The sequence below is a fragment of the Cygnus olor genome, chromosome 13, assembly GCF_009769625.2.
Source record: "Cygnus olor isolate bCygOlo1 chromosome 13, bCygOlo1.pri.v2, whole genome shotgun sequence".
NCBI lineage: Eukaryota > Metazoa > Chordata > Aves > Anseriformes > Anatidae > Cygnus > Cygnus olor.
The window spans coordinates 6,032,616-6,048,280 of record NC_049181.1 but is presented as its reverse complement, the minus strand read 5'-3'; the positions used below and the strand labels follow the sequence as shown (position 1 = coordinate 6,048,280).

At 33.2% G+C, this 15,665-nt stretch overlaps 1 long non-coding RNA gene across 4 annotated transcripts in view; it reads left to right on the top strand.

Moving 5' to 3' along the window:
- Positions 1-15,665, top strand: part of LOC121077537 — a 64,411-nt gene that overhangs the window by 28,799 nt on the left and 19,947 nt on the right. The window contains exons 6-7 of one of the 4 annotated variants that reach the window (XR_005824124.1): positions 13,034-13,101; positions 13,193-13,723. The exons of 1 other annotated variant lie outside the window; for it this stretch is intronic. This is a non-coding gene — a long non-coding RNA (uncharacterized LOC121077537). Of the gene's footprint in view, positions 1-7,892; positions 8,995-13,033; positions 13,102-13,192; positions 13,724-15,665 lie in introns of those variants that run through there. 2 more of the 4 variants (XR_005824125.1, XR_005824126.1) reach the window with 2 other exon arrangements.

Sequence of the window (15,665 nt, the reverse complement as noted above, 5' to 3'; positions counted from 1 at the left end):
GCCTATGGAATTGAATGAGGTGTGATTACACTTATTACTGAAGTAATTTCAGATTCAATTGAAAGTGTTAGTTATGGTTTTAGAAGTGTGCTATGAAGTTATCCATTTCTTAGGTTGGTATTTGATTTTTGAAGCCTAGCATGAGAAAGAAAGACTGCTAATAAATTACTTTTCTCTCTCGAATGATGTACAGAGACCAAACCTCAAAATACTTGTGACACAGTATGAGGTTCACCTTTTAATTCAGATGCTTAATTACTCATTGTATTATTACTTAATTTCCAGAACTATAGAATGGAAATAAAATCTTAAAAGAAATTTAATCGTGCTGTAGCCCTTTTACTGATTTATGTGAAATTGCCCTATTAATGAAAGGTCCAGCAGTTAAAACTGCTGAAAATTTGATATGGGATTGAGAATAGAATTTCAGCCCTTGAAACAAGCTGCATTAGATGTGCAATGTTGACAGGAAAACATATGTAAATAGGACATAAGTATTCATGAGAAACAACTGCCATGTAGGTGGATATGTTTTATTTTCTTGACCTCCAACTGCACTTTATTCTGTGGTATTTTGATAGCACAGTAGGTTAGACAAAAACTAAACAGCAGAAAGTTTTTCCCAAGGCAAGACCAATTTGAAAGACCAGAATACAAAAGGGAAAACACATTTTCTGCCTTAGTAATCATAATTATTGGAGGACAGAGATGGGCAATAAAGGAAAAAAGAAAATATGTCTGCTGCTGCATAAAAAAGCATGATGTTTTTTACATGACACTGATGGCAATGACATCAGCTTTTTCGATGAGTTTTCAGTCCAACTGACCATCCTACAAATAGTTTATACCAAAAATAATTATTTGTCTACTGGCATTTAAACTGAAATATTAAAAAATATTTTTTAAGTCTAAAACTTAACTAATCCCAGGCATTTAGAATGGCTATATTTAGATAGTTCTCAAAAATAATCTGCCCCCCCAACCAAAAAAGGAAAATCTTACAAATAACCCTTTTTTAAAATAGGACTAACACTTTGTTGCTCAAAACAGTGGGTGGTTTGGGGATGAAATGATCCTCAAAATGCCATGACAAAAAGGATAATGGCCTTGCAAATTAGTCTTGACTTTAGAAATTAACTTCTCTTTCTTCACCTTCTAGATCCAAGCCTATTTAACTCTGTACCATGCTTACACTTGCCACTTGTTAATTCAGTTACTTGAGCGTGGCATGAAATAAAAAGGTATGAAGGAGCAGCATTACGACATCTCAGGGTATTTTATATTTAAATATGTATTTCTTAAGGCACTTGTATTTCAGATTACATGTTGAAATTAAGAAAGATATCCAGTGCCTAGGAAAATGTTGGATTTTCTGTTTGCATATAAAAACATAGTAATAATGTGCTTGCTTCAAACAACAACGAAAAAAAATTACCTTTGAGCTATCTGAAACATCTTAATTCTGAACAAACAAGGAGACAACTGGAAAATTTACAAAGAAAGAACAAATTCTTCAAAGAGAATCAAGCATAAATATTAACATCTTAAGATTCGTGCTCATTCTTCCACATCTTTTTCACTACAAAAATACAAATGAGAGTCTTATGACATTGCTCACTACCATTTCTTCTTTCCATTGTCTTCGTCTTTTTCTCTGGCTAGTTCAGTTATTAATTTGAATCCACTAGCTTCACATTGCTCCAACCATTTGCAGTGGATTTATGGTACACAATGGACTTACGTTCTGTATTGCTATAAAAAATATCCATACAATTATCAGTAAATTAACTGCAAATTAATTATAAGGAATATAATAGACAAAGATACATGTAGAAAAAAAAAAAAAAAAGCAAAACCAAAACAGTTATTTTTATATTTATTATATTTATTTGCTTTCAAATTCCACTCCAGATTGGAAGCTCCATCTTTCTGTGAAAGTTATATATTTCCTGTAAATGTATGAATGAACAGACATTACAATAATAAACATACCAAGAGAAAAATAAGGGAAATATATTTGATGTTACAACTATTTTTACTACAGTTTGTACAAAAATAAAAAATGGAGAATAATTTTCAAATAGAAGTCTACTCCATTTGCATTGTTGTTTAATATTAGAAACTAAGAATATAACATAGAGTCTTTTAATTGATGCAGTTCAATTCAAGGATTCTTCTTGCTGTACCATTTGACTGATTTGCCAACTCGGAATTTTAGTAGTACGTCTAAATTTGTTTCAACTAATACCTTTCTTTAAGTCTTGAGGCAGCTTTGCAATTAGAAAGTTAATGGAATTAAATCAAATTCCACTATTATTAAAGTCACAATTTCCACAAGAAAGAAAAGATCTTGTTGTTTGGTATCATGCAGCACACACTTAGTATGTACTGATTCCAAACATAAATCTGTATGTGTGATTAAACACATGCAGATTTTTTTGAAGTGACAAGACCACTGCACAAGCCAAGTACTCAGATTCAGTTACAGAACTGAATATGTGATATCAGATGAAATGCAAATATATAGCTATTTTCTGTCTGTTATCAGCAAGTGATAGACAATGAGTTATTGATGCTTGCAGAGTACTTGCAGTTCAAGCTCTGAAGCAGTGAAACAAGAGTGCTCCTGACCTCAAAGAAGGGAAAAATGATTCACCATGAGGACAGTCAGGCATTGGATCAGGTTGCAATGCAGCTCCCTTCCTAACGGGTTTTCAGAATGTGGCTCCGTAAAGCCCTAAGCAACCTGGTCTTGATCTCATAGCTGATGCTGCTGTGAGCAGGAGGTAGGCCTCCTTGACTAGAGACCTCCTGAGATCCCTTCCTGCCCAAATTATACTGTGATTCCATGTTAAATTTGATTAAGACAAGTAGCATGCAAAACAATGCATTTATTAAATTGTTGCATTCAAGAAATAAGTAATACCTAAAGATGAAAGGATAAAAGGGAAAACCAGAATGATTACATTACAGAGAATTTTTAAGTACAGAAAAACAACAACAACAAAAAAACACAACAAACAGAAGTATCCAAGAATTATAAAATAACACCACATTAAATCTGTCACATCTATGTATGAACCTCTGTATACATTTTATAAATCTGATATTTACGAAGTGATAAAAAATGGAGACAGTCTAAACAATTTATTTCTAGTAGGGAACTATATAAGAAATTACAGATCTCTAAAAAAAGAATTAATCTACAATAGATGTATTTTTTTATTGAGAAACTGAGTAAAGCTTACATTAGCAATACAAGGATTATGTTGCAAAAAAAGGAATTAACCAATCAGTTTCTTTCTATAACTGGAATGATGTAATGCTAGCCACTTTGAATATCACTCAGAAGCTCTGTGAAACAAATTGGATATAAAATTTCTAACAACATGATAGAACCTTTCCTATTGGTGGCAGCTTATGTTCCTTTCTCTTGGGACTGTCACAATACTGACAAAATTCATATGTGACAGCAGCCATTTAAGAGAAGTTTTTCAGTGCCTATTGGAAATGTAATCTATATTAGAAATGCAATGTAATCTATTAGAAATGTGATTTTAGGATAAAACAAAACAGGGAAAAATACAGGTTATCAAATGAAGAGATACTTTTACAGCCCTCTGAGCATGGGAATACTTTCTACTTCTGCAAATAATCCATTACATCAATACACATACACATAAAAAATTGTGTTTTGCAAAATTCAATCCAGAGTTTAAGAACTGAACCATTTGGAAAATATCAATTGGGATGAATTGACCATGTTGTAAAATAGCTGCCCATTTAATTATCTGTGTTCTGAACATTTGGTGTATTTGTATTTTAGTTAAGATAATATACCCTGTAGAATCAAAATTATCTTTATTTTCAATATCACACAGGGACTAGAACATTCTCACTTACCTGTGGATCAGAGGGATATTTAGTACTTATGAGTTCCTATGAAGTAAGTGGGAGGACTGGCAATATTTCCTTCTACCTTACTAACGTTATGCAAGAAAATACCCAACACCATTCAGCAGGTTCGGAAGAATCAGTGCAAGAGTTACAGGACTCAGGACAAATAAGGCTCTCACTGACGTCTTTACAGCCTTCTACCATTGTTAAGACTAGACTGGTGTTCTGAATCTCTGTGAAATATAACTTTCCTCTACTCTTAAGACCTTTTCTAAAATATTTCCAATCCAATTTGTCCTGTACAAACTCAATACACAATGTCTGAAAGTTGTATATACAGCTAACTTTTAAAGAACGAAAGTTTTTTTAGAGGAATTTACAAGATTTGTCCAACTTCCCTACTTTCAGGAATTCCTCCCTGATCTAAAAAAAATATATATGTATTAATGATGATAATAAAATCAGTTTGTTTGCCATTTTAACAAAAACCTAAAGATTATCCTTGAGTAGTTTTGTGTTCCATGTAGATTATCCTACAATTCTGTAAAATAATTTTACGGTTTTAAAGAGTGATGGTGTATATGCCATTGGCTCATAAAATAATTCTTTTAAGAAAAATTGGAAACCCACAGAACAAAAATAAGAGCACCCTCAAGTGAAATTAAAAAGAAATAAATGACAGCCTTTTTACAACTCATTCTTTTTATATTTTATTTCTTATTCAGTAAATCAGTAGTCCATGGATTTTCACCTGCAAAATACTGCTGCAGGAAATTGCTCAATATAAATTATAAAGAGAACAGCTGAGTTAATTAAAAGTTTGACTAAGTAACAAGTTACCTAGAAGACTAAATCCCAAACTCAAAATAATTTATCCACTTAGTCTGTCTCATGAAAAATTAATGGCAAAAGTCATGTAGACTCTAAATCACTTTTGAAGATATAGCTTAGTTAGTTTTAAATGTGTTTTATTGAAAGTAATTTCATACTTAAAAATAAGAAATACTGTATCCAAAGGCTTTTCAAGGTTATGTCACCATATTCTGTGCTGTTCCATAACTATTGCCAAAAACAGAGTGGGGCAAGAGACAGACTAATGACAGCTTCTAGTTGTTATTGGTGTATCCACAATCTTGTTAAAAAACAGAAGTGCAGTATTTCATTTCTTGAATAATATGTCATATAAAATCTGAAAAACAGTTTCTCTCCATTACAAAGAGTCAGTTTTATTAATGCAATGGTTACATAAAGCCTACTTATTAGAAAAACAGAAAGCCCAAAGAACTCTTTGCATTTGCATTTAAATGTACTGTATGATAAACTTATATATAGATTTTATCCTTGTTATTTTTGTAATACTTGGTCAATTTTACAATTAAAAAAAAAAAAAAGGAAATCAAAGCTTCTTAGAAAGCAACTTAAAATGTCCAGTAAGCCAGAAAATCAGTGAATAGTAATGGTTAAAGTTCACATCAGAAGCAAGATCATTTGAGAAATTATAATGTTGGGGGTTTGACCAGTTAATGAATCTGTATCTGCTTTGCTGCCCCACTGTGAGAAGGAATTTCCAAATGTAGTCTAGAAATACTGACAATCATTTGCTTTTCAGATATTTATCTAGAAATTGATAACCCAACCTTGGGAAACAGAGCAATAACTTACCGTTGTAATTTTTAAGGAAAGTGAAATATTTGAAATTTCAATTACATTATTGCAAAGACACAAGACAAAAACAGAAGCCAGAAAAATAGGATAAAAAGATGTAAGAAACATAAAATAAGCTCAGAGGAAACAGCAAACACTATGCGCAATCTGTAAAAATATGCAATGCATGTGTTTAATTCCTCCAGTAGAAGGAATAATGTTTTTTTGGTGACATTCAGTGAAATCTAGGATTCGGTTATTCAACAAACAAACAAACAAACAAAAAACAACAACGACAACCAACCTTAAAGCATTGAGTCATTCTATATCTAGACAATGTCACATAGAACATTAATTATCATTATGTTATCTCGGTTTAACTCATTTGTAGCAACATGGATGCTACCAGGTTTCATAACAGAGATCTGTAAAATGAGGAAAAACTTAGCACAGATGACTTTGCAGAACCAGAATTTACAGTAGTACACATAACCTCAGGGCTCTAATGTGAATGTACAGTTTAGAAAACAGAGCCAAATTCACAAAGGTTTATATGCAACCAAAGATAAATTATGGAAAAACAAATATCCATAAAATTTCAAGCAAAATTTTAGTACTTGTTTCTTTTTTTTTTTTTTCCTTAAAAATAGAAAACAAGTATAAAGAAATCACTTCATCATAAGGAATATTTCAAAGCAGAAAAAACTTCTCATTTTGCAGGTCAGCCTTAAAAACATGAAGATTTCAGTTATACTCAACTAGAACAGGAAATATAATCACAAGAGATCAGCATTAACATCACAACACAGAATAAAATAAAAAGGTCATCATGTCTCTGAAAACAATAACTCACTCCACACTTTATGTCTTCTGTGCCAAGGCCACAAATACAATAAGACTCATATTCCATCCTTTGATTGTCTCCTGATCATTTAAAAGCTTGTTAATCTCATTCTTTATGAGAACTTGCGGAACTTCCTGGGATCCATTTTGTGGTAATTGCCCCTTGTCCTGTCCCCACAAACCACTGAAAAGAGGTTGGCCAAATCCCTTTGTCTCCCACATTTAAGGTATTTATAGACATTTTTAAGATCCCCTCTCAGTCTTCTTTTCTCAAGGCTGAACAGACTCAGGTCTCTCAGCCTATCCTCACAAGGGGGGATGCTCCAGGCCCCGTATCAATTTTACCAGGCACTGATGTGAGACTGACAAGCCTGCAGTTTCCAGGGTCTTCTTTCTTGCCCTTCTTGAAAATTTGTACAACATTTGCCAGCTTCCAGTCAACTGGGACCTCTCCAGGTTCCCAGTTATTAATATTGTATTAATATTACAAAAAAGATTTGAAAGGGAAGGAACTCGGGAGAAAGAGGAAGTCTGAAGATTTAATACAATTGCACCATCATGAAATAAAATGTCATACAAACTGATACAGTAATCCTGAAACTAATCTGAAGTAGTAATCACAGCTGAATCATCCATGGTCTATTTTAAAAGAGGTAATAATATTCTCTGAGAATGAATACACTACACAAATATTTCCACAGTGAATGTCAGAATGTTTAACCATATATTCTTACCAATAAGCTTTTATTTGTTAATGTATAAAATATTGAAGGGTATTCCTATATATTGTAGCTGATATTACTGCAGTGAGAAGTACATATTCCTAGGTATCCCTCAGTATTATTCCATTTCAATAAAAGGATAAATCTAGATATGTTCCATAAAACTGGAGTTCTCAGAGGAATAAGCATATTAAACTGAGAGAGTTTAGTGTAGGACAAAGATGTTTTATATATTTTCTTAAAGGCCCTGTGTGTGTTTGAAAAACCTAGTTCATGCCTGATGTATTTTTCACGAGAAAATACATCAGGTTGGACAAGGCCCTGGGCAACCTGATTTAGTGGGTGGCATCTCTGCCCATGACAGAGGGGTTGGAACAAGAAGATCTTCAAGGTCCATTCCAACCAAAGCTGTTCTCAGATTCTATGAGTTTGATTTAAAGTATTCTTGCTTCCATAATATAAAATACCAGTTACATTAAATGAGAGAGTCTGTTATAATTTCTGCATTGTTAGATAATACCAAAGAAGTGGTCTACAAGGTAAAATTCTTCACAACATCATCATGTGACTGGGGTAAATAAGTGAAAAGAAGGTAAACTTCAAACCTTCCTATAAAAAAAAATAATAAATGAATGGCTTTACTGAGGCAAACAATAGAATAATTTAATGAAAAATGAAAAATGATTTATATAGTTTCTACACAAAACCAAAAGACTGATTTCTTTGGTGGAGATAACAAAAAATGTCAATAAATGGCAAAAATACTAAACAAAGCACTTGTTTCAGTATCGCCATGCCCTGTCCTGAGATGTACCTATCAACTGACACTAATTGGTACCTCGGGAAAGAACGCATCTAAATGTTGACCATGGCCAACCATCAAAAGAGGCATTTTTGCACATATTCTCTAACTAAGATAGAGTTGGTTAGTTCAATGTTTAATACATGAATAAGCAATAGATTTTTATGGTTACCATTGCATATTTCGTGATAGTTCTAGAAATGTTTGGGTTTAGATTAATATTAAGTAAAATAAACATAGTTTTATACATTTTGAATCTCTACAAATATAATTTCACACAACCAAATTCTTCAGAACTCTTGGAGTATTTTGGAATAAGATGCAAAGGAATAATCCGTTTGTTTGAAAAAGCCAGACTATTAGTTCCTTTCCTCTATGGCTGTTACAGTTATCAATAGGAGAAAGAGCTCCCATCTCTCATTGGTAGATGAGTGCTAAAGCTTTCCAGCCAAAAATCAAATTCTGAAGCTCATATGGGAAACTAATGGGCAGAAAATAATCATTACAATCCATCGGGATAATTATATTAAGACCAAAAATACTGCTTACAAAGGCAGTTGTTTTCTTTACTCCTTTCTATCTCTGAATTCATGTGTTTTCAGTTGTGCATTTTGGGACCTGTTCAATTACATGATACAGGGAAGCACAGGTGGGGATTTCAGTCCTTTAAAGGAATCTATATTCATTTAACATGCAGAATTAATATATTACTATGTAGAATATCACAGTTCTCTTGTCTATCATCATGTGATGCAACTGAATTGCTTTTGCCCTTAAAAAAGCAATAGGTTATGTTGCACAGTGTGCTGATAAAATAATGTTTACTAATTTGTAATGTAACAAAATTGATTTATGAAAGAATCCTATGGCTTACAATCAGCCACATTACAGCTTCTAGTATTTTTCTTTTTCTTTTTTTTTTCCCTGATGCTGAAATTTAGTGGACAACATGTGCTCTGAGCATAGAAATTTCAGAAGAATCTGCACTACTGTTTTACAGTCATCCAAGTATGTATTTTTACCTCTAACAAGTTTTTCTCAAAGAAACTGCTCTTTACTAAGTGTGACACTTAGTACTGTGACTGACACATGTTTTGAATACTATTAAGATATTAAGATAATATTAAGATAATAATAATTAATCTGAAATGGTAAACTCATTCCAGTTAGTGCAAGATAGATAAAAAAAAAAACATTGCAGGCAACTGAGAGACAACTCTGGCCATGCATTGTTTTCAGCCAGCTGAGTCTGACACCAGGGTATTGCATTTGATTCTCCTGAGAGAAAAAGACCCAGCTGTGCTTCTCCTATAGCACTTTCTGCCAGATGATCCAAAAATGTGGCAATTCCAGAGAGACCGAATGCTTATCTTTTCCTTGACTATGAAGTATTAAAGTTATACCATGTTTATTCCAACACAAGGTGTATCTTGTTATTGCCAATTTTTCATTATAGCAGTTGTACCATAATTGTAAAAGCAGACATTAGAGTGTTAGAAAATACTTTCTTTCCCCTAATTGTTTTGTTTTTCTTTTGTCCAAATGGTCATGAGACCATTCTACATGAGACAGGTCATACACAGTTCAGCTGAGTTTCACTGTGACACAATTGCTGAGTAAAGAAACACAGTCTTCATCTTTCCTTTACCTTCCCATTAAAAACAAAAATCAAAACTAAGTTAAATTAAAACTAGACACAAAGAACACGGGTTCTTTATTAAGCATGACAATATTTATCTGAATTTTAAATATTAACTTAGTGTCCATAAAAAAGGTCAACTTGAGGTCATTCTTTTCAAAAGCTAAACCTATTTGAAATTACAATTGTGCAGCCAAACCAATCAGAGGGGCAAAAAAATATTTGGATGGAAGCATATAATGAAAAAAAAAATCTCATCTAATAAGGATTTTTAATGAAAAGAAACTAAGTCAACTCAAACTTTCCACCTGAGCCTGCATGAAAAATGCCTTTTGAGCACCTGTAAGAAAAGAAAACAAAGAACTAGATTCATTAAACTGGCATTGATAGCAATTCCTTTCTTTTCAACAGGTTACTCCTTAAAGCTGTTTCCAAGACAGTAGAATACTTAGCCTCCGTTCAGACTTCTGTCTGCACAGATCTGAGCTTACTTTTATTATTTCTGAAAAAAATTGCCGTACATGGACTATTGAGGCATTCTTTTCTAATTTGCTGATACAGAACTATTCCAACCTGCATATATCTTTAAGGCTTGGAAAAGAGACTGATAGTTCAATGTCCCATTTTCCTAGATGAGTGTTCCACCCACAAAGTTAGTGACTTATTCCCTCCTTGGCTTGGAGATTATATAAATACACAAATTTGCTGGCTCCAGCTACAAAAATTCAGAAAAATCTAATCCAAATTACTCACAGCTTCTTCAACTGGGTAGTTTATTATATGCATTAAAAATCCACTCTGTTCCTGGTTCGTAGTGGTGATTTGGGCAAAGGATTTTGACAGACAGTGACCTTAGTCTCCTGAGAACTGAATTTAGGTCTCTCACATCTTGGGTGAGAGCTGTTACTCTTGACCTTCCAGAGAAAGAGAAGAATGTCTCGTTTTCTTACAAAGCTCTATCTCTAAACCAAGAAGTAGCTTTCAGTTGAAATTTTTCAGTGATTATGGCCTAAATAATTTTGAGACAAGAGAGAGATTTACTCAGATTTGAAGATTCTCCTCCATTCCAGAGGAAGGAAAAAGTAATGCTGTAGAAAAAAAAAATATATATATCTTTGATTTAGTTTGTCATGTTAAAGCATCACATTTTATAATAAGATACTGTTCTGGGCAGTTTATCCCCAGTTTCCCTGTATTCTATTTGTTTCTGACTCTTCCTTGCCTTGATCTTCAGGGGGCCACAAGTAGAAGTTTGGAGGTGTGCATTTGGGGGTGAGGGTAACAATAGCTGCAGCACTTCATAAGACAAATGAAAGTTAGGAATCGGTAAGTCCGTCTGCTACTGTATAAGCAATACCAGTCCATAAATGTAGGCATCCAGTACTGTACGAGACAACCTGTGGTATCTCGGTCACAGGAACAAGTCTGACATATAAAATGGGACATAAAAGAAACCCCTGCCCTTTTGGAGCAGGAGGTAAAGGGCATTAGGCAGGTGTATTCAGGCACATAATTTGTTCCCTTTCTATCCTTACACCTCAGTCTTGACACCAAAGAACGTACATGAGAAAATAACCACTGGAAAAATAACCCAGCAACATCTATTAAAAAGCAAGACAATTATAAACAATTGGTTAAGCACCCAATTTTCAGCGGAGTCCAAATTTCTAAACCATGTTCCAGAGGAATGAGGAGAAACAATATCTATGTGTAGAACTTGGAAACACTTGTTCACATTAATATTAAAGTAGCACAGTTGGTGTGTGTATATGTGTATATAGATATGTGACAGCGGATGTGGGATATGTGACAGTTTCCCGTGTCCTAGTTTTGTATGTTGATTATGTGAATGGACTTGCATGCTATTTTGACATTACTTATCTGCACTGGCTTTAGGAACCATATGTTTTCATTTATAGTCCAATGCATATCTGTAAGTTCCATATGCACTGTGTAAATATGAATTTATGTTTTGAGAGCAAGTACAAACTTGCATAGCTTAAAGAAGCATATCAGAAGCCTAGAGTGTCATTATTTAGAACAGGATGGTAGTGGTTATGGTCAGGAAGAAAGGTGCTGATCTTAGTATTGACTGTTGTCACAGGTAACTGTGAAAGCTATAGAAACCTTCTGCATGTGTTTGACTAGCAGCACAGTATGACTCACATAAAATAAAGATCTGAATAGCTACATCTTTCAGCCTTCTTAAACTGGGTTTTATTGTACCAAAAAAGATCTTTTGCTAAGAGCGTTATTTTTTTCTATCAATTCACTTCAGCTGAATATGAAGCTAAGATATAACATATGCTGTATGCATCATATGTTTGCCTGCATACCATGCATATTGTCGCTTTGTTTTATTCCAGGAGTCTCTTGAGCACATGGAAAGTAGAGTTTCAGTGGGTTGGAAATTTATGCTTCAGTAAATATATTGTGAATTTAGTGACCATCTGTAACTTAGAGAATTTTCTTTTACTATGCAGCAATGCATATATTATAGTTTTCAAAACAGGCCCAATAATGTTATGGAAGCTCTATATTTGATTATATATATGTTTATATATATAAAACCCAAGTATTAATTCAGCATCAAGACAAACTTTTCATGAGTTCTCTTAGTTTAGATAAGCACATACTGACACAGTTCCACAGTATTAACATTTGCAGACCAGTATTGCAGACATGCACACAGACAGAAAGGGAAAGCTAACCTAGGATGTCCAGGACATAGCATTTAGTTGGATTCATATTACAGTCTAGAGAGAATCAGATTTCAGTTTTAGTCAGTTAGTACATAAAGACATGTTCTATCTTAAGTCTTTCCTCTGAATGCAAATAAAATGTGCATATTTACATGAGCAATATATACGAAAAACAATTCAGTGATAGGAAATTCAGCTTCAAAAGCAAAATTCTTGGAGAGTGATTCAGGAGTGATGAGTGAAAACAATTTTTTTTTAGTTTAAAAAGCATTATTTATAGATTTTTCTATCATTCAGGACATATATAGTAGCCACCATTCTTGATCATTTACAGAAAAAAATTTAGGTAACGATGACCACCTGACTCAGGGACAATTTAAGACTGTAATTGTTTGCCACCATTTTCTTTATTAGCAACAACATCTGTATTAACTGTCTTACTGAAATGAGATTTACAAATAAGCAAAAGGATGCAGTTTGTGTAATCCATTTCTGAAACAGCTCCACAACAGTGTTCTTCCTTCCTGCTCGCTACAATCTGTGATGAGGAGACTGTACAATATTAGTGAATTGTATTCATTATCTCCTGTCTAGGTGATACATTCACCCTCATAAGAAGTGTTTTTTGAAGGGGGAAATCCATATTCTTTTCTTCTTCTTTCTTCTAATACAAGAAAACATGGGAAACCCAGAACATAGTATTGCCTCAGCTGCATTTGCACAACCCCAGAAAATATCTTCTATTAAATCTTTTTTGTTCTCTCTCTTGTTTGCTCTGTCATAGGCAGGATTTTAACACTAACATTTGAGAGGGATGTTAATGAACTCCCAGAGGATTAAAATAAAACTACAGTAAATATTCATTTCAATCACCTAGCTCTATGCTTGTATCTGTATGTAGAATGATGACCTTTATTAATATAATTTCCCTCCTACTTCACAGGTTACTATGTTGATTTTAGAAGGTTTGCACTGCTTTGACTGTAACAGCATTGTTAAAATGACACAAAGCAAAGCTGAAGAGATACTGGAAACCCTAAGGAAAGAGCTGACGTTGGAGATTAAGAAGAATTTGTCTTTTAGCAATAGTACTGGGCATAAATATTTTAGTTTGTTTACTTTCTCACTATATCAGCTTATAGATCAAATATATATGATTTTTATACATATGTGTGTGTATATATATATATATAAATCATATATCCTATATAACATGACTGCTTATTCATGCATCAATGCAATTCAAAAAAGGGCAACTTGAAAGAGTTAAAATGCAAATTAAATAACAACAATCAAAATAGTGGGGAGGGACAGAGTCTTCTTCGCTACTGGGATACACAAATCTAGTTGTTGAAGTTCTACGCTTCTGTTTGCTGATCTGGAAAAAAAGGATATTACTTACCTCATATAGGTGCTCTGACAACTAAGTGTTTTGAACAAACCATTCTAAACTTCTTAAAGTGATTTAATAGAATAAATCATTCTACTGTAAAAATTAAACTTTTAAAGTTCATATTACTCTTCAAAATCTTTTTTTTTTCTTGGGAGAATTTATTTTCCTTGAGTTTTTTTTTTTTTTTTTTTTTTTTTTTGATTCCATAGCATTTCATATGTTAGAAAAAGACTACTATTGGAGTCAAAGTGTTTCTATTAATCTTAATGTCATCTATTGGCACAGAAAAAAACACATTCAAAGAATTGAACGGGAAATGACATGCTCTCAGGAGATGGCATTTATGTTGTTACCTGCTTAGCTATGATTGAAATAGCTGGATTGGTGACATGCTATATCTGGATTGGTGACATGCTACTCAAATTAGTGTTTCTAAATGATACAATTGATTTAGCTGTTTTGAAATTTACTACTTAAGAAATGTTAGAATTTTAACTTTTATTTGCTGCATCATGACAATCTTATAAACCTTATACTCTACAGATAGGATCTTATGAAAATTTGCCATGTCTTCTGCTATTTGTATGGCTTTTTATTTATTAGTAGTAGTATTATTCAAACACATGTTTTAATTAGTTAGTATTCATTAGTTTTTCAAAATTCCAAATGTTTACCTTTTACTTCAGTCAGGAAGCTGGGATGCCTAACCATCATCATCAGAAAATACTTTCTTCACTAAGAAATCTTTTATAACTTCCTAAACTTGACATATACAGTTACCTTTTTTTTTTTTAATCCTAGAGAACTGCACTGTAATGCTGGGTACTGTGAGACAGACCTGGAAATCCAGTTTAAAGTATCCCCCCACTCTGCACTAAAAAACTTAAATGTTACACAGCTTACTCTGACTGGCATTAGGCTCAAGTATAACTACATAGCCTTGTAGCTATGATTTTTGCTGTTATTAGTAGAAGATGAAGGGCTTCACAATGACCTGGCAGCGTACTAAGTTATCTGACATTTCCTTGGCCTGAGCTGTTGTTAGCTTGTTTATAGCAGTTGTTGGTCTAGTGGCCAAGTAGCTATTGCTTAACCTGTTCTAGCCTAATCACTGTGAATGTCACGTAACATAAAGGCCTGACAAATACAGTCATTCTATGATTCTATGAATATTGAATGCCATGCATTCAAAGTGTAAAATTTTGCTTTTGATACTATCTTAAGTTATGTAAACGGTCCCTTTCCCACAGAACTCTGTTTTGTTCACTTAAAGGACAATTATTCACTATTTCTGCTATGCATCAGATCGAATGTGTGGCCTTGACACTCTAATTCACAGTATTTAAAATCCAAATTCTCAATACCAGATCTAAAATGATTAACATTTCCTCATGGTCATGCTTTGTAAGCATCCAACATTTTTTTAATAGAATATTGGTATGGAACAAGGTTTGTTCTCAGCCACATTATCCATCAAAATGTAGCAATCAGATCTTAAAAAATCCATTTATTTTACCAAGGTGAAAAATTCCATAGAAAATAAAAGGCTGGCAATTGGAGAAGGTGTGGATCTGGCTCACCAGTTGTTGAAATTAACCAAAAATTTAGTTAATCATCATATAACAAGGCCAGGTGTACAACACTAACAAGTCTGTGAATATTTACAAAAGAAAATTTGTCTATGACACAAAATCTAGACAGATTTTTAACAGCTAACAAGAAACCTATGTTCCCTAGATTTTACTGCAAGCTTATCATATTTCTGAATTGAACATTTCAGAAGCAGTGGGAAATTATATTTCCTCTAGTTTGTCCCTTTAGTACAGCTTTCCATTCCATAACTCCTTTCAAATTTGTCTCACAAGAAATTAGCACAGGTATGCAATACAAAACAAACAAACAAAACCCACAAAACCGAGCAACGGGTTAATAGAATGATGGAACATTAATGTTATATATAGTGTTTTTTTTTTTTCTGTTGTTATCTGCATATTTCACCAGTGAAGTCATTTAAATATGAAAG